At 37.2% G+C, this 20,047-nt stretch overlaps 1 long non-coding RNA gene across 1 annotated transcript in view; it reads right to left on the bottom strand.

Moving 5' to 3' along the window:
* Window positions 1-19,023, bottom strand: part of LOC132017509 (uncharacterized) — a 31,636-nt gene extending 12,613 nt beyond the window's left edge. Inside the window, exons 1-3 of the long non-coding RNA XR_009404302.1 lie at window positions 18,939-19,023; window positions 17,837-18,069; window positions 10,336-10,391 (exon numbers count right to left, since the gene is read on the bottom strand). This is a non-coding gene — a long non-coding RNA (uncharacterized LOC132017509). The remainder of the gene's footprint in view (window positions 1-10,335; window positions 10,392-17,836; window positions 18,070-18,938) is intronic.
* Between the last annotated feature and the right edge of the window lie 1,024 nt (window positions 19,024-20,047).

Below are 20,047 nucleotides of genomic sequence, written 5' to 3' on the forward strand. Positions count from 1 at the left end.
GATGAAAGCTATTATGTGGTAAGCCAGTTATGGATGAGAGAAAAATATGGGGAAGCAGGAGTAAATGTTTGGAAATGAACCGGGAATATGTATTTGGCATATGTACATATTTGGGGATGTTGGATGGCATACTAGAGAATTTGGACTTATTTCTACATAATTAATGTGATAAAAACGTAAGCCGGAAGTTATTTTGTAGAACATTTAATAGTGATTTTTCTTATATATATAGAAGTATATTTCCATTTGAAAAGCCCATTTTACTCCAGAGAGCTGGAAGAAGTCAAATCATTTAGAAAATGAAACCTCAGGATTAATATTTAAGACATAAGAACAATAAACACAGAGTTATGATTTTCAAAAGATCAATCTATTACAAAATTAAGTTTGCTAACTTGCTTATACATCCCCAGCCCACAGAAACACCATCCTCCTATAATAGATTTACAAATAAAGTTTGTGTAGCCTAGAACACTCAGCTTCCATTGTCATGTCCCTTGACCATCTTAGAATTTCATTTTACTGAGTTTTTTTTATTGAGGCAGGGGATGGAGGAGAAGAGGCAGCGGGAGAGAATCTTAAGCAGACTCCACACACAGTGCGGAGCGTGACACAGAGCTCAATCTCACAACGCTGAGATCATGACCTGACCTGACATCAAGAGTTGGACGCTTAATCGACTAAGCCAACCAAGCACCCCTCATTTTACTGGACTTTTTATGCAAAATTCTTATGAACTTTTCTCCAGAATTCTGCCTCTGTGCCTTTACAATATATTATTAGCGTGTCCATTGAAGAATGTATTTTATTTTGCAGGTGTACATATGAATTCACTTCTCTGGAGTGCATTTATTTTGGTTTCTACTATCTCATCTCATTTTGGTGGAGCTCTGCATTGCTTTATTGAGGGTAGGACATCATTCTCCTGGTGCATGAACTGGCAGCCATCCACTGTTATGCTTTCTCTGGCATTTTGTTCACTTCCTTTACATACTTGCCACACCAATTTGTTCTTCTGCACTCCAATACTTTTTATAATTTAATAAGATTGAACCAACCTCAACATACTATGAAAATAATGACTATTACAAAATCATGATTGCAGTTGTTATGAATACTAATAGCTTTGACTGCCATTATGAGCACTTTAGCCTTTACTGGAACACTTTGGGTTGCTTCTAAGAGTTTATTAACATATTAACAAACTTAATATAACACACTGGACACTTAGTTGGTGCCAAGCATTGGATTAGACCCAAGGAAATTCTAAAGCAAAGAAGAAATACACATTTACCACAGAGAGGATAAAATACAGTAAAACAAAAGGTCTTTTCTTAAATAACTATGTGAACTAACCAAAGATCATCCACTTAATTGTTTTTTCTTTTTGCTACAGACCTAATAAATGTTTGGTTTTTTATTGCTATATGGAGACATACGAACAGAGACAACTCTCTGAATTCACTGGTCTTTTTGATCTAGTAATATACAACAATGGAGCGAATTACAACTAGAATTTAGAATTTCAAAATGCCCTTTAAGTGAATTATCTCAGTAATTCTTCATAAACTCTGCGATTTAAAGAAAACAGGTTTTTTCTACATGCTTTACTAGTGAGACAAAAGTTAGTCATAGAGGCCAATATTACTTGTTTGAAGATTTACAAATATAAGCCCCCAAATCATTTTATTCCAAGAGATTATATGAGAGTTGGTAGTTACACAAGATAGACATTTAACAAATATATATTCAATGAATAATATGCTTTTGATATTTGATGCCACAATTTCATCCAAATTCAATATGAGGTCTGCCTCGTTGAAAGGTTTTTCATCCACAACCAATTAAAAGCAGGGCAAATCAAGTACAATAAAGTGTAAGGGTTTCAACAGGGAAACATTTTTAAGTTGCATTGTTGTCCAAATCAAATAACTGTCTCATAAAAAATCATAATTAGATTCATCTCACAATCCCAGAAATACATAAATATTTATGGAAATTGCTCATCAGAGTTATACAACAGAACTCTGCCATACCATTGTTTCTCCTTTTTCCTCTGTAACCTATCATGAGAGGAACTTAAATTTTATGATGTTGTTTTAGAAAATTGGAATTATATTAGTGTATAAAATATCACCAAGCTATTTAGTCAACGTTCTAGGATTTTTATTCTGAATGTGCTAGGCTTTTGCATCTGTTAATTCCCCGTTGATTACTTGAAATTCTTTCTCCTTCTGCCAAACATCAGTTACCAAGGCCTCTTGATTTCCCAGTCCTGGTGGCTTTTCTCCTACTAAATTGAAAAATCTGAAAACCTACAGAAGGAATTACAGTCACACCACCTCAGAGGCATTGTGTCAGGACTAATGAAGTAATAGACTATGAAGTGCTTTGAACTTTCAAGAGAAAGATGTTATAATAAATGCAAAATTGTAGTCATCACACCAAAGTGGCATCATTTTATACTTTGTCAGAAGTAAAAATGTGATATAAAATATTCTCATGAAATCCAGCTGATTGCTCTGAGAAGAATGAGTATTGAGTTCATTTCTTATGACTGGGATAGATCCACATACTGTGAAAGTTTTACCAACCAAAAATTTCCTTTTGGTCACAGAAGATGCTAGCATGTGTCACAGCAGAGACATTCTAGGTATATTTAATTAGATGAAGTATTATGCATTCAGAAACCTATGCGGATGGCTAAGATTGGCTATTGGACAGACATTATCAATAACCCATGATGCCCCTCTCTACAATCCACAGGAAGTTTAAGGAAGTACATTATGTAGATAAAGATTTAGAAGGTGGGCATTTACCCCAACAGTCAACCTTGGCCATTTAAGGGATGGTACTTGACAATGGAAAGTCCCAAGTTTCCTCTTTTGGTACAGAAACATCTGCAGAGATTTTTAACAGACTAATGATTCAGTTCTTTGTCTCAGTGAGCCCAAGATCAGCACTTTATCACTCCTTATAGGTCTTGTAATGCCTAACATAAAAAAATAAATCTACTTGAAAAGTGGTAGTTTCCTCCATTTATTTAGAAAGACAAACTCCCTGGATTAATTTACCAAAAGCTTGATCTTCAAAGGGGCAATCTTAGTGACATATTTGGCAAAAACTAATTAATGGAAGAATGGTGCGTAATTGCAAAGCGGATCGTGTAGATAATAGTCTTTTTTCTTTTTCCTTTTTTTAAAAAAGAACACCCAGTGCTCAAATGGCCACGTGAGGGCGCTAAAGCAGAAGCAAAGAGAGCCCTCCACCTAGCGCTTCTGAGACAGGCTTTCTCTCCCCCTCTAAAGACATGGTCCTTGCACAGCAAGGTAAAGAAGGTCTTTTGGAAAAGGCAGATGTGATGAGAGATGCATGCTTGCACATTACTGTACATTTGGTCACTCACAAATTCTACAACAAACCTAGGAGTCTCTGCATCACATCCTTCATTCTCAGCAGGAACTTCATGTGAAACTGAGACTTTCCTCCAAGGCCACAGGATGTAACTTAATTCCTTTTCTCTCACAGTTCTTGCTTCATCTTCCATTCGATGATGGGTATTCTTTTCCACTAGCGTTTTCCCCACGGCTCTGACTCCTTTCTACACTCAAAAGTTCAAATTCCATTTATGATATTAATCTCAAAGCCACTTAACTAAGGACTTTCTGTGCTTGCTGGAGTGTTCGAGTGGGTTTTTCAGTCATTCCCTCTGCTAGGGAGGAGAGGGGTCCTTTGTTTGTTTAAAAGATTTCATTTTAGGGCGCCTGGGTGGCTCAGTGGGTTGAACCGCTGCCTTCGGCTCAGGTCATGATCTCAGGGTCCTGGGATCGAGCCCCACATCGGGCTCTCTGCTCAGCGGGGAGCCTGCTTCCCTCTCTCCCCCTTTCTCTCTCTCTGCCTGCCTCTCCATCTACTTGTGATCTCTCTCTCTGTCAAATAAATAAATAAATAAATCTTAAAAAAAAATTAAAAAAAAAAAGATTTCATTTTATTTCATTAAGATTTTATTTATTTGAGAGAGAGAGAGAGGGCACTCACAGAAGCAGGAAGAGCAGGAGAGGGAGAGGGAGAAGCAGGCTCCTTGCTGAGCAGGGAGCCCAATGCAGGGATCATGACCTGAGCCAGACACTTAAGCTACTAACCTACCGAGTCACCCAGGCACCCCCATATCTTTTAGCTCTTTTGCTTCTGAATTTTGATTAGTTATTTATATATGTTTTCCCATGCAACTGTAAGTTCCTTGTACACAGGAACATGTATTAACTTTACACTCTGTCCTCTGGGAAAGCTCTCAGTAAAAGGTGCACAAACAAAAGAGAAAAAAAATTCAATCTCCACTTTCAAGTAGAATGTAATTTTGTAGGGACCTTGAATGAGGCACCTTAAAAAACTAATTAAAACTAAGGAGTTCATAATAATACATAGTCACAATATGAATTGCCCATAGCAATATTGTCCAGTAGAAATTAGGTAATTTAAAATTCTTTTAGTAGTCACATTAAAAAAGTAAAAGGAAACTAGTGGAATTAATTTTAATAACATATTTTCTTAAACCAATGTTAAGAAAATGTTATCTGAAGAAAATGTATCCAAAATGTTATCACTTCAACATGTGATCAATATAAAATATTTATTATGAGGTATTTTACATATTTATTTTGTCTTTGAAATCCAGTGTATATTTTACACTTGTCAGAAGTCTCAATACATTTGCAAAATTTTCATCAGAAATACTTAATCTGCATTTAGATTTTGTAACATTACAATTGAAAAGGTAAAGTTGAAAACATGTTCAAGTTGTTCCAAACACACGTAAAAGTTTCTGATAATTAAATGAAGTAAAAAAAAGTTATTTTCCTTTAATATTTATATCCATGTTAACAAAACTGGTTCATCTTTTTTTAAATAATTAGCTTGACTTTTAAAAATTAGCCTATTCATTAAGTATATTCCCTAACTTTTATGTCAACTCAGGATTGCTAACATTAAATGCAAAGGCTGTGCATAAATTAAAAATAAACTCTAAGTTAACATCAACAAAGCATTCTTCCAATTTTTCCTATGTTTCTGCAAGCAATTTAACATTGTCAATTACAGTTAGAATGTTTTGACACTGGTTCATAAAGGTGTGTAAAATCTTTATTGTTTTGTATTATGTACAGTTTTAATTTTGATGTAAGTTACCATACATCTCTACCTAGTCACGAAGGTTTTCCTTTCCTTGGAGATTCAATTTTATATTATTCATTTATAGTGTAGTGTCAGTGAAAGAATATAAACCATACTGCTATTTTTTGTCTTTATTTATAAAATATTTGGCAAGCATGTCTTTGTTTTGAAAAAATCTTGAATTGGAATTAATAGTACAGTATAATAGTACAGTAAATCTTTTTAAAACTCCCCCACAACTCAACTCATCACCATAGGTGAGGAACTCAAGATCATTAGATTTCCTCATCTTGCATTTCTCCAATAGTTCCCCAAACTGGAAGTGAATCATAGTCTACCGCCACATACACTGAGCAGGTGGATTCATGAGACATTTTGTAGAATCATAGAATGGACTAAAGGAAGAAGGAAACAAAAAGTCTCTTGTAAAATTCCAAGATGCTACAGCACTGTCATCATGATGGCAACTAGTTTTTTCAATTTAGCTAAAATTCTTCTTTGGAGATATAGGAGATTCAGAGGTATCTATTCCATGCAGCTATGAATTGACCTTTCTTTGCATCTTTGGAAGTCCTTAGACAAAATATGCCCACCGTACTAATTGTACCATATCTCCTTTATTGTAACACTCAACTAAAGGGAAAGAAAAGGACATCCAGTTTAGGTCCAGCTGATCAATGATGATGTTAGAAAGCTCTTGTGTTATGGCTGTATGCTGGCTTAGTCGCAGATATTTCCTTTTTCATAAAATATCTCTTTAAGATTGTCTAACATTAGCTACCTCTCTGAAATAATAACTCCTTTTATAAATTTCCTTTCAAAATGATTTTCTCTGTGTATACAAAAATCCAAGTCATTTAAAGCTTCTTTAATAGGCTACAGTTATAAGCTCAGATTCTGTTAAAGTTTTAATATTTTGTGGTGATTGGACTATTTTTTAAAATATACTTATTATTTTTGAGAAATAATAAATTTGAGAAAGAGAGAGAGAATGAGGGGGAGAGGCAGAGGAAGAAGCAGACTTCCAGCTGGGCAGGGATCTGATCTGGAGCTCGATCCCAGGACCCTGGCTTCATGACCTCAGCCAAAGGCTGATGGTTAACCACCAACTGAGCCACCCAGGCACCCCGATTGGACTGTTAATTCTGATTTTAGGTGACTGATTTTGTTGGTTCCTTTTCAACTTTTTACCCTTGGAAAGAGAGTTATCAAATTCACTATGCATCTGCTAAAAATACCTGTTCATATTACCCACTTTATTATCTCTAAAAATCTTTTCCACAACAAATAGTTTCTCCTTTCGTTCTGCTGGGGCAAATTCTAATTGCCACTCATTGGGAGATTTGAGACCTATTTCTCTCTAGTTTTTCTCACTGTCTCACTGTACCCAGCACAGTGTTAGCTTGTGGCAATCTTGATTCTAGATCAGTAATATACCTTCATTTAAATTTTAAAATTATGACCATACTTATTTTTTTTAAATTATGACCATATTTATTATGACCATATTTAAAATTATTTAATTATAATTGAAATAGTGTAAGTATTCTCATATTACTAATTGTGGTTAAGTAGATATCACAGTGACTTAGAGTGTTAAAAACTGAAATAAACACCATCCAATGTTACATCAGGGCATAGAAAACATTTGTACTGAGTCATTCTGTTAATACTGTCTGGAGGGATGATGGATTTGTTTGTAATACTAGGAAGGATACCTAGCACTCTCGCCCACCCCACACACACCCTGCAGTTCAGTAATAATATTTATGGGATGCAACAAAGTACAACATATTTCTGCCAAAATAATACACTTGTGTTTAACAGAAAAACCCTTTACACTACTTCAGATTTTAAATTTAAATGTAAATTAATCAAAATTAAATAAAATTCAAAACTCAATTCTTCAGTCACATTAGCCATATTTTGAAGTTCTGAATAGCCTTGGGTGGTGATTGACTACCCTACTGAGCAGCACAGATCTAGACTGGACATTCCCCAAGATTACGGATAAACATAAAATTCTTATGGCCCACAGCACCCCATCTGTAAAAAATAAACAATTATGGATGGAATTTGATCTTTTTTTTTTTCCATTTATTTATTTTCAGCATAACAGTATCATTATTTTTTCACCACACCCAATGCCATATCCAATTAATGATATATGTAAACACATGTTTATTTTATTCATTTATTTTTAAAGATATTATTTATTTACTTGTCGGAGGGAGAGGGAGACCATGAGCACAAATAGGGGGCGTGGCAGCAGCAGGCAGAGAGAGAAGCCATCTCCTCGTGGAGTAAGGACCCCGACGTGGGACTCGATCCCAGCACCCCGGGATGATGACCTGAGCTGAAGGCAGATGCTTAACCGACTGAGCCACCCAGGCGTCCCTAAACACATGTTTATAAATGCTATAAAACTCCCCCCGCCACTGCCCAAATTGAGACTTTACCTGGCATTAAATATTTGAAGGTAAAAAGGGGCAGAGAAAGGGCATCCCAGGCAGTAAGTGACAAGCCAAAAGAAAGCACAGATGGGAGATAGTGCAGGGGGGGAAAAAAAGGAAAGAAAGAAAGAACGAAAACTCCAGAAAGGTAAATTGAAGGCAGGAGCAGAAGGCCTTCAGGGCCAAGAGTTCACGTGATGCAATAAGTAATGTGGAATCTTTGAGGACTGCAAACAAGAAAGTTACTATGAAGGACGTTATTTTAGGAAAACTCATCTGGCAGCAGAATACACAGTGCATGGGAGAAGAAACCAGAAGAGTGTCACTAATTAGAGTCAGGTGATAAGGATCTGGATTGTGGCAGCTGGAAAGGAAATGCAGGAGAAATGGGAGCAAAGCATGACAAAGGAACCTCCTTGGGGCGTGGCTGAACGGAAACACAGGGCAGGAGGAAACTGTACATGGTATTAAGAGATTAGTGTAGGGGGCAGCTGGATGGCTACGTGGATCAAGTGTTTGATTTCTGGTTTTAGCTCAGGACACGATCTCATGGGTTGTGGGATCCAGCCCCTTGTGGAGCTCTGAGCAGCTCTCTGGGGAGTCTGCTTGAAAGATTCTCTCTCCTGACCCTCCCCTGCTCCTGGGAGAGTGCACTCTCTCTCTCTCTAAAAAATTAAAAAATAAATTAATAATAATAATGATAAATCTTTTTAAAAAAAAGAGATTAGTTTACAAAAGTCTTTGTAATTCCTTCTAAAGAGGTATCATAATTATTTTTCTTTTCCTTCCTACCAAGTTGAGAATTCTAATCTGAAGAACAATGATGGCTATAAGCATATTTGGAGGAGATATCGGGACAGTAGTGCAACTACAAGGAGCCAAAAGAGGAAGGAAAGTAGGAAAAGCAAGAGAACCAGAAGAATGTTGTGCCATGGCAGCCCCACCAGGAAAATGGTTATAAAAGGAAAGATTGTCGACAGTTTGCAAAAGGCTTTGGTGATACCAAATCAGAGTTCAAACTTCATTTCCTTTGATTCCGGTTTTGGAATCAGTGATATTTGCTGATACTTTCTGCCCTGTACAAACTCTCCAAATGTAATTCTGAGTCCTCATCAATTTATTAATATGCATCATGTTCTCTCTTAATGAAAAAAAAGTAATCTCTCTGATCCCAGTGATAAGTCCTTAGGTAAAATAAAAAAAAAATTACATATGTTATGAAAAAAATTCTGTTTACTATTCTATTGAGGTAAAAATATCTGAAGAATAGAAAATACTGATTTTCTTCTTAACATATCTTAGACTAGACCATATAATTACAGAGGAGCTAGTAAGCATATGAGCTAAACAAAAATGATTGAGATATGAGAGCTAATATTTAAATATATGTGATCTAGAAAAATAAACATTACCATTAACTACTGAAGAATATGCAAATCAGTCAATCATTCAGGTTTAATTATATCACATGAAACTAAGCACACAAAATATGGAACTTAGTTTTCCTAATCAATGTATCTGTTATTTAAAATTTTAATTGTACTTTCTTGTCTTCTATAGCTATTCCTGCAAATATTTAAAGATTCAAATGAAAATATTGCCATTTAATTAAAAAGTAAATTCTACTTAAAATACTGAAAAAACCCAGAGATGTTATGTGTTATTTTACATCCAATGAAATAAAATATATTGTATTATAAATAAAGAAACATAAAACAGGATACATACGTGTAAAAAAATAATATGTGTGTAAAAAATCTCCAACTACATACATGTGTACTCATAGGTAAGAAGCCATATCAAAATGACAACACCCTCTATCTTTAATTATGTTGGAACAGGGGGATATTTTTCATCTTTTTCTTTTATTTCAAAATGTCTATGATAACAGTGGTTATATTTTGGAATCAAATTTAAAGATGTACAGTTAAAAAGAATGTTCTAAATGATTTTTTTAAGTTCACTGGGTCTTTTGGGATTAGTTTTATTCAACTTTTCTGCTCATGCTGATACTGTCATAGATCCAAGTATTTAACATGGAATTAAAAAAATGTAAGCACAAGGGCACCTGGGAGGCTCAGCTAGTTAAGCTTCTGCCTTCTGCTCAGGTCATGATCTCCAGGTCCTGGGCTCAGTCTCCCAGCTCAGCGGGGAGTCTGCTTCTCCCTCTCCCTTTCCTTCCCCTGTTTGCACTTTCTCTGTCTTTCTTTCCCTCTCCCTCAAATGAATAAATAAAATCTTTAAAAAATTCAGACACAAAATTTATTATATTAACTAACTTTTTATGCCATTTTTCGTGTTTGATAATTAGTTGGCAAATCCGAAAAGCAAAGAAAGGAATTCACGAAATTACTTAGATGAACCCATAACATACATTAAAAATTGTCAAGAGAATGACAGAGGAAAGGAAACTAGTTTCATTAAATCCATCTTTTGTGAAAAACCACTGTTCTGATGAAAATGAATATTTCTTTATACCTGCATACTTGCAGGTACAAATATCCACTGCATGGCATTGTATTTAAGGACTCAATCATATTCCTAAAGTACTTTTTTAATAAAAAATAAATGATGTAGTGATGAAACACGTTTGTGTTTGCTACAAAAATTCAATGAAACAATTTAATAATCTTCATAAAACATTTATTTACTTGAGTGTATAGTTTGAGTAATCAATGGAAATTGCTTTAGTTCTCCACGGCCATGTACTCACATGATGTGTTCTCGGCCCAGAATTCAAAAATCCTCCTCTGTGGTGCGGACAGCATTCTAGACACATTGGATAAAAACTCTATTATAGTGACCGAACTTTATAGATGAAGATTTCATAGAAATAAAAAGCAAGGAAAAATTAAAAAACAGAACACCTTGATCCATGTCTCTTGGTCACAGCTATAGGTTTTCCTTGGGAAATAACTCTGGACAGAATTTGAGAGCCAAACTGAAGTTCCAGATACATGGCAACAGTAAATAAATAAACAGTCCATAGCAAAACAAAAACAAAAACAGGACAAGCGAAGTCAAGAGAGATGACAGACTGCAAGTATTAATCTGCAAGGGGTGTTATAAATACCTAATCCATACATAGCTTAAAATATGAGGGAAACGTAGAAAAATCAGAGAAAATGGACAAAGTACACAGATAGTTTTCTCTTTCTCACACAAAACACACACATGCAAAGAAAGATATAAATGTTTTGTAAACATGTGAAAATATGTTCAACCTCACTCTTAGTAACAGAAATGCAAATTAAAAAATAAACAGGTACCATTTGTGATGATATTATAGCCTCAAAATTCAAAAACTTTATTACATACTGTTACTAAGGCTATGGGAAATAGGTTCTATCATACATTATTGGTAGGTATCCAAAATGGTAAAATCTATTATTTTTGTATGTATGTATGTATGTATATATGTATGTATTTGACAGAGAGAGAGAGTTCACAAGTAGGCAGAGAGGCAGGCAGAGAGAGAGGGAAGCAGGCTCCCTGCTGAGCAGAGAGCCCGATGCGGGACAGATCCCAGGACCCTGAGATCATGACCTGAGCCGAAGGCAGAGGCTTAACCCTCTGAGCCACCCAGACACCCCGGTAAAATCTATTTAGCGCAGATTTGAAAATAACTCATAAAACGGCATATTAATTTACCCATTGCTTCAATTATCTTATTTCTAGGAATTTATGCTAAAGATGTATTTCAACAATACCAAAATATATGAATAAGTTTGTTCACTGTGGCATTATGTCTAACTGCAAAATAGAGGAAATGTCTCATTGCTCATAAATAGAATAGTTAAATATAGTAAATTATGTCCACATAATGGAAAACTCTGCAACTGAAAAAAAAAAAGTAGAAAAAGTTCTATGAACATATGATATGGAGTGACTTTTAAAATACATTGTTAAGTGAAAAAAATCAAGTTGGAAGGATATATATTCTTGTTTTTTTTTTAAAGATTTTATTTATTTGACAGAGAGAAATCACAAGTAGACAGAGAGGCAGGCAGAGAGAGAGAGAGGGAAGCAGGCTCCCCGCTGAGCAGAGAGCCCGATGCGGGGCTCGATCCCAGGACCCCGAGATCATGACCTGAGCCGAAGGCAGCGGCTTAACCCACTGAGCCACCAGGCGCCCCAGGATATATATTCTTGTATATATACTTTGTATGCATATACAATACATATATTTTGTATATTTTATATAAAATTATATCAAATGGAGGGGAAGAGAAAATGTATGTATTTAGTTTTTGTATAAAAAGCAGCCTAGGAAGGAAGGATATATCCAAAATGAATGGCATCACTGAGAACGAAAGGGCTGTGAGAAAAGAGATCAGACAAAGAAATTTCTCTGTTATATCTATTCATATAATCTTTACTTTTCAATAATGTTAGTACTTTAGCAGTCAAAAAATAAAAACAGATCCATAAGGACCAGAGGAAAAAGAAAAATAGAACACATTTAGGAAAAAAGAAAACTATATCTATATCAAATTAATAATATAACAATAAAGGATAAAATTGAATAACTTTTTAAAAAGATTTTGTTTATATATTTGAGAGAAGGAGAGAGCATGAGCGAGGGGAGGGGCAAAGGGAGAGGGAGAGAGACACTCTCCAGCAGACTCCCCCCTACCCGCCCGTCCTCCCGCCGCTCTCCCCACTACCCTGCGCTGAGCACTGAGTCCATCTCAGGGCTCAATCTTATGACCCTGAGATCATGACCTGAGCCAAAATCAAGAGTTAGTCGCCTAATTCACTGAGTCAACCAGTTGTCCCCAAAGTAACTTTTGAATATAGTACTCCGATGGTACCCCAAGTGGAATATATGCTAAGGATAGAAATAACTGCCAAGAAATTGTGAAGTTTACTCGATTTGTTTGTTGTTGAAAGTGATATTACTGGAGGAATAAAAACTTTTATTGTAAAATAGAGTCAATGAATAAGTGTGTTGACATTGTTGAACAAGACACAAATATGAAATTGAGGATGGAGATGAAGAATCTTATATGTTGAATTGGACCTTGAGATATCAGTGTGAACTATCTCTTATTCTCTTCTCTCTCTCTCTCTCTATATATATATATATAAAACATATATATTTGTCTGTCTGTGTATACACACCCCCCCCACATAGTCTAGAGGCAGTGAGAACTCCAGCACTTATCCTTGCAAATTAAAGCAAGGAAATGATGAGAAGAGGGTAGAACATTTTGTTTTGCCACAAAATTAGAAAATTCATTAAAACGTATAAGCACAAGATCCAGGGGTTATTACAGGTAAAATATGGGTGGATTTGAATTTAAAAATTAATCAAAAGAATTTATTATAAGATATTAAGTTTTTAAAAATAATGTGAGTTCCTCTCCCTGATATGAGGAAGTGGAGCTGCAACGGGGCGGGGGGGGGGTTAAGTGGGTAGGAGAAGAATCAGTGAAACAAGATGGGATTGGGAGGGAGACAAACCATAAGTGACTCTTAATCTCACAAAACAAACTGAGGGTTGCTAGGGGGCGGGGGGTTGGACGAGGGTGAGGTTATGGACATTGGGGAGGGTATGTGCTATGGTGAGTGCTGTGAAGTATGTAAACCTGGCGATTCACAGACCTGTACCCCTGGGGATAAAAATACATTATATGTTTATAAAAAAATAAAAAAATATATAAAAATTTTAAAAATGAGGAAAAAAATAATGTGAGTGTCTAATTTTTTTTAAGCAGGGAAGGAAAGAAGGAATTGACTTCTTTACAAAAGAATACCAGCTAATAGATCAAGAAGGAATTACAGAATTAGGAAATCATTGTTTTAGAATTCTCAATGTAATAATTCATTCAGACAAGAATTGCCAACTGATGCTAAAACCATTGGGTAAGATGTGTTTGTTTAACAAGATAATCTTGAAGTCTTCAATTATTGCCCCAAACATTACCAACCGCGAAGTGTAAGAAGACGTCTTTTCAGAAGAGAAAACCTAGAGACCAAACTCCGCAGTAATTGGACAAACGTATTATTTGCTTCCTAATGTGATGCATTGAAAAGGATACCTATGGAGTGAAATTTTTTGCCCGAAAAATATTTCAAACAGTATCTAATCATGAGGAAGCAATCAGATAAATCCTAATTATGGGCGCATATTAATGTGGGACATTATGCAGAACAACTTGGCTGGATAATTCAAAAATATCAATGTCACAAAGGAAATATGTAGATTAATTATTCTAGCTTAAAGAAATGTAAAAAGAGGGGCACCTGGATGATTCAGTCTTTAAGCATCTGCTTTTGGCTCATGTCATGATCCCAGGGTCCTGGGTTTAGGCTCCCTGCTCAGCAGGGAACATGCTTCTCCCTCTCCCACTCCCCCTGCCTGTGTTCCCTCTATCACTCTCTCTCTCTCTCTCTCTGTCAAATAAATAAATAAAATCTTAAAAAAAAAAAAAGAAATCTAAAAAGACATCCAGTCAGTCATAGAATTAACACCTCTATGCAGAGTACATAGCAGGGTTTGGGAGAAACATTTGATTAACTCATTTTTCTTATGCATCACAAGAGTGTCTACCTTCAAAGTAAAGATACTGTCTCTACTGTGACCACACCAGCACTTAGCTAAATTTATCATTTTTTTTTTTAAAGATTTATTTATTTATTTGACAGACAGAAATCACAAGTAGGCAGAGAGGCAGGGAGATAGAGAGAGGAGGAAGAAGGCTCCCTGCAGAGCAGAGAGCCCGATTCGGGGGCTTGATCCCAGGACCCTGGGAACATGACCTGAGCTGAAGGCAGAGGCTTTAACCCACTGAGCCACCCAGGTGCCTCTAAATTTATCATTTAAAGTTTATCCTTTCTAACATCCACTCTAGAGAACAAATTGCTGTTAGAAAACTTTATTCCAAGGAATGGGCAAAAAACTCAAAATGGCTCAAAGCTACTTGTTGGTTCACAGGACTGGAAAGTCAAGGGTAGCTCTGGCATGAGCTCTGGAACTGAAAAAAATATTATCAGCTCTGCCTTATCTCTGCTTCCCTCTGAAGTGATGATCTCATTCTATGGGGCCAACCAAGATAGCCATCGACAGCTTAAGATTCACAGCGTCTCGTCTCGGTAGCAACAACCAGAGAATGGCTTCCTATCCAGGAGTACAAATGCAAATACCAATGCCACAAGACTGATAACCCGGTATCAATCAGGTGCCTGATCATTGAATGGATCTCTGGGGTTCTGGGGTGTGTGTGTATGTGTGTATATACATGTCTGTGTGCATGGGTGGTAGAAGGAGAGAGGGGTTTTTTTTGTTTTGTTTTTTGCTTTTTAAAATTTCATTTATTTATTTGTCAGACAGCGAGAGAGCACAAGCGGGGGGAACAGCAGAGGGAGAGGAGAAAGCAGGCTCTCTGCTGAGCAGGGAACTCAAAGCAGGGCATGATCCCTGGACCATGGGACCATGACCTGAGCCAAAGGCAGATGCTTAACCATCTGAGCCACCCAGGTGCCCTAATTAATTAATTTTTTAAAAAGGTTTTATTTATTTGAGAGAAAGAGAGAGAGAGAGAGCGCGAGAGCGCGCATGGCAAGGGGGAGGGGCAGAGGGAGAAGAAGTAGACTCCCCACTGAACAGGAAGCCCAAAGCCTGTCTCAGTCCCAGGACCCTGGGCTCATGACCTGAGCTGAAGGCATACACCTAACCGACTGAGCCACCCAGGCACCCCAGAAGGAGTGAGTTCTTTGGTCAAATAGAAGCCATTTTATATCCATATGTAAGATGAAGGGGGAAATGTGGTTGACAGCCCCACCAGCACCGACAGAATTGGAAGGGCATGGTTCCCCTACAGACGGATGGTAGGCAGTCAAAATCTTGCAGAATTTCCCTTCCTGATACCAAATATTCAGGCACTACTCACATTACACAGGACTGAAAGTTTGTGGCTTTGTTTCTGATTCAAGACTGTTCAAGTTACTCCTTTTCCGAATTTTAGACTCCACTTTCCAATTGTCTTAACATATGTCTTTCCTTTCCAACTCCAGTCTACTTCTGAAAACATTTAGGGCCAGAAAGACCTGACCTTGAATCTCCACTCTCCCATGTCCTAATGGGGTATCTTCTAGTGATTTACTTAACACCTCTAAACCCTAGATTTTCTAATCTGTAATGGGAATAATAACAGGATCTTACTCGTAAATATGTTTTGTGAAGTTAATCATGTAAAGATTTTAACACATGATTGGTCACATAGGAAAGACTCCAAAAGGTTTATTATTATTACTCTTATCAATCATAAAATTGCTCTTGGGAAGATGAAAATAATTGCAAAAAAGACCATAAATACTTTAAATATGACTATCTTTATAATTTATAACTTCTGATGAGTCATATCATTAAGTTTCACAAGTAATTTCCTTGTCATTTATTTATAGTTTTAAATGTAAGTATGAGAAATCCAGAGAGGTACTATGTCTTAGACGTATTGTTGAGTAATACATCACTGTGAGATAAGATGTCACATTCATGTTTTAACGAGAACATGAGTCGATACATCAACCCAAACTTCGTAAGCGCTATGTGCCAGGCGATGTGCTTTATTTTAAAAGGTCTGGATCAAGGATCCAGCTTTTGTTAAATGGTGAGAGCACCATGGCACATTCTGCTAATAATGAAATATTATGCAATTATGTAAAGGACGGTTTGAGTGGATTGAAGGGTGAGCTGTATAATGAGAAGCTAATTACAGGGAGAGATCCTGGCTGCAGATATTTGCAGACTATTTCTTGGTTGACAAAATGCAGAGTATTTATGTAACATTTATGGGAATTGTTTCATTTATAGAATGAAATGGTGAAGCAAAAGACTGTTATCTTAAATCAAGAGGAAGGATTCTCTGTGCCCATTATTTCAAACTCAGATTTCATGTTCTTTCATAATCAACTGAAACACAAATGATGATTTTGTCACCTGTGTACAAGTAGAGCTGAGAAAGATGAATATGCAATTATGTTCTCCCTGTAAGTATATGTAATTTGTGGACGCTTAATGAACTCCTTTCTGACTCTAAAGTTTTTGTAATAAACCATGCCTTGCCCATGAAACAAAATATAGAATCACCAACAGTAGAACTGTACACTTTCTACCCTGTATTTGATGACTCAGTCCTTGCTCAGTGTGCCTAAAAGATCTCAAAAGGTTTGACAAAGCAACACTCTTTCTCTCCTCCCAACTTGGTCCAGCCTCCAAGAAGCTAAGGTAGTCACTAGAACCATCTGAACTCAACTAAGGAAAGTTAGACTAGAATAAACAGATCTTGAATACCAGCACTGTGGGAACTGTGAAATGTTGGTGTTAGTTTTGAGAAGTCTAGGTCCTCATCAGGTAGCTTTAGAAGCTAATTGGCATATGTAGGATTATAGTTGATTATTGTATATTTCAAACCAAAAATCAAGTCCTACATTTAACATGTGGTTTTAGAAATGGGACGGAAGATATGTAATCCAGGCTGCCCCAGAATATCTTATTTGAATGATCATGATAGATATACATATGAAATGTAATAACCACGATAGAAATTTAGTTTTTTGCCATACTTTGCAGTTTGTAAATTGCCTTCACATACATTAGTACCTTCCGCATTAGCCTGTGAGCATCTCAAGAGCAGAGATTTTCATTCATTCGTGTTGTAACCTTCAGGCCTCACACATTCTGTGGGTGCTCTCTCATAAGTTTCGATGCTACTAATTATAGCAAGAGAGCCCTCTTCCTCACAGGTCTGGGTCTTGACTCCACAATCTCTACTGTTAACTTCTAAATTTAATAATCCCGATGTTTCCTCTTTTATCCGATCCATAGGGGTGAACCTAGGTCCTGCAGTTACCCTCTCTGTGAATCACTAGTCCTATCTATTTAAATATTCAGTTCCCTAATGGACAATTCTTCAAATTAAACCCTGTTATATTAACTGGTGTGGTTTTTCTTTCTTGCCTGGATCCTGACTAGTAGAGGAAAGGGAATTGAAACAATGCCTGAAAGACTAGGTAAGTGCCCTGAGTTCATCATGTTGAAAGCTTACCTGGAGGGGATGCATGGGTGGCTCAGTAGGTTAAGCATCTGCCTTTGGGTCAGATCATGACCTCAGGGTTCTGGGTTCTAGCCCCATGGCTCCTGTTGTCTCCCTCTCTCAAATAAATAAGTAAAATCTTAATAAAAAAAAAAAGAAATAAAGAAAGCTTACCTATATACTTAATATCCAGAACATTGTACACAAATGCTTTTTTTCTTTTAATAAACTCTTCCACTGGGTCTTGCTGGTGCTAGCTTCCACTTCCACTGCTCCTGCTGGTGAATGCGTGACGGCTTATAATATTAACCAGGAATTTTCTGATGCTGGCTAATTTCCTTGGAAATAGTTGCCGTTGGCTTCAGTTTTTCCCACCTTATTTTGCAGTGTTCTTGTTCTTGTGGTTGCTAGGAGAAAGAGAAATACATGAAGAGTTAAGACAAACATTTCCTTCAGTCCATTCCCTTGATGGAAAGAAAAAGAAGTGTATAAAACTGAGAGTCCAAGCCTGGTTATCAACTGCATTGTAGGATAAATGATCAGGTGAATTGGTCTTTAGCTTCTTAGTTTTATTGGGCACACTGAAGAAACTTAGGTCTCTTTGTGTTGACATGGAACAATAATGTCCAGCATTGGGGACTCTTTTTAAAGAAAGTGTTTCAGAAATTCTGAAAAAAATCTTTCTGATGAGTCAAATTTTAAAGCTAGCTGACTTCATTTGTTTTGACCTAAAAAGAGGCAACTACTCTAGAGACTAAGGTATTGCACACCCTTTCTTTAAGAACCCAGTTTGGTTGCCATCTAACTCATATTTACTGAATAATTCCCACATCCCACCCATCGGCAATCTCCTTGCCAAACCTGTGACTAGATGGAAAGACAGTGTGGTCATTGTTATAGTCCTTCCTTCAATATTCCTTCTTTTTTTTTTTTTTTAAGATCTTATTTATTTATTGACAGATAGAGATCACAAGTAGGCAGAGAGGCAGGCAGAGCGAGAGAGAGGAGGAAGCAGGCTCCCTGCTGAGCAGAGAGCCCGACTGGGGGCTCCATCCCAGGACCCTGGGATCATGACCCAAGCTGAAGGCAGAGGCTTTAATCTACTGGGCCACCCAAATGCCCCTCAATATTCCTTCTTTGGCCATTACAAGCAATCATTCTTTTTGGCAAGATATTCCTTTTTACTGGCATTTTCAAATAAAGTCTTAAAATACCTTCAAATCACAGCCTTCTAAAAAGAGAATAAACCTCTGGAAATCACGTAAGTCCTTCATACCTCCAGTTCCAAGTCTAGCACTCTCTTGCTTTCATCCAATAAGCTTTTTGATCACCTGCTGGGTGCCAGGCCCTGTGTCCCTGTGCCGAGTACTGGAAAGAGAGACAACCCAGATCAAGAGGCTGCAGTGGGGGACATCACAGCTTCTTAAGATGGATATATATGCATAAAACAAGATGGGATGTGGTGACTAACAAAAAAGGGAAACAAATAGAGAGCACTGAAAGTTCAGAGAAGGACAGGAAGAGGTGACATTTGGATTTAATTCGATGCTGTGTGTTTCATCATACAGCCAAGTGGCTGGCATGTTCACAGCAGCAGGATGGAGTAGACCTAAATGAGTTAAGACTTGAATAAGATCTACCCACTAAATAGGAACCAAAACTAGGGAAATGAACCTAGCTATAGGTTCTTTTTTTTTTTTTCTTTAAAGATTTTACTTATTTGTCAGAAAGAGAGAGAGAGAGCGAGCACAAGTGGGGGGAGCAGCAGGCAGGGGGAGAAGCAGACTCCCTGCTGAACAAGGAGCTGGACACAGACCTCCATCCTAGGACCCTGGAACCATGACCTCAGCCAAAGGCATCTGATACGCTTAACCGATTGAGCCACGTGGGCATCTCCATAGGTTCTTTTTCTTAAAGTGCGATTCAGCTGTATGTCCATCAGAATTATCTGGATGCTTCTAAAAATCTAGATTTCTAAGATCAATTCCCAGGGTTTCTGATTTATTAGCAAGCAAAAGAGTGCAAAAATCTATTTAACATACACGGCAGCTGATGCACATGAGTTTCTAAATCTGAGAGTCCCGATGCAGGAACTTGATGTCAGGCAGCAGGTGGCAGTGTCAAGGAGTTGCTGAAGTTAGGATCATCCTCTATGGCGGATGGACAAACAGAGCACAGCACAGGGTCAGGAAGCACAGGGTCAGGAAACCCAGGAGAAGACAAGATGCAGGTCCAGACAGGCCTGCAACAAGGCATTCTGTTCCCTTTTATATGGCCCAAGTTATTTGGGATTTCGAATTTAGGACCTTATGGTAGGTGAGCATATGGGGAGAAAGTCAACTGGAAAACACCAAGTAGAGCCCACAGACTTGGGCATGGGAACGC

Source organism: Mustela nigripes, chromosome 5 (genome assembly GCF_022355385.1).
Source record: "Mustela nigripes isolate SB6536 chromosome 5, MUSNIG.SB6536, whole genome shotgun sequence".
Taxonomy (NCBI): domain Eukaryota; kingdom Metazoa; phylum Chordata; class Mammalia; order Carnivora; family Mustelidae; genus Mustela; species Mustela nigripes.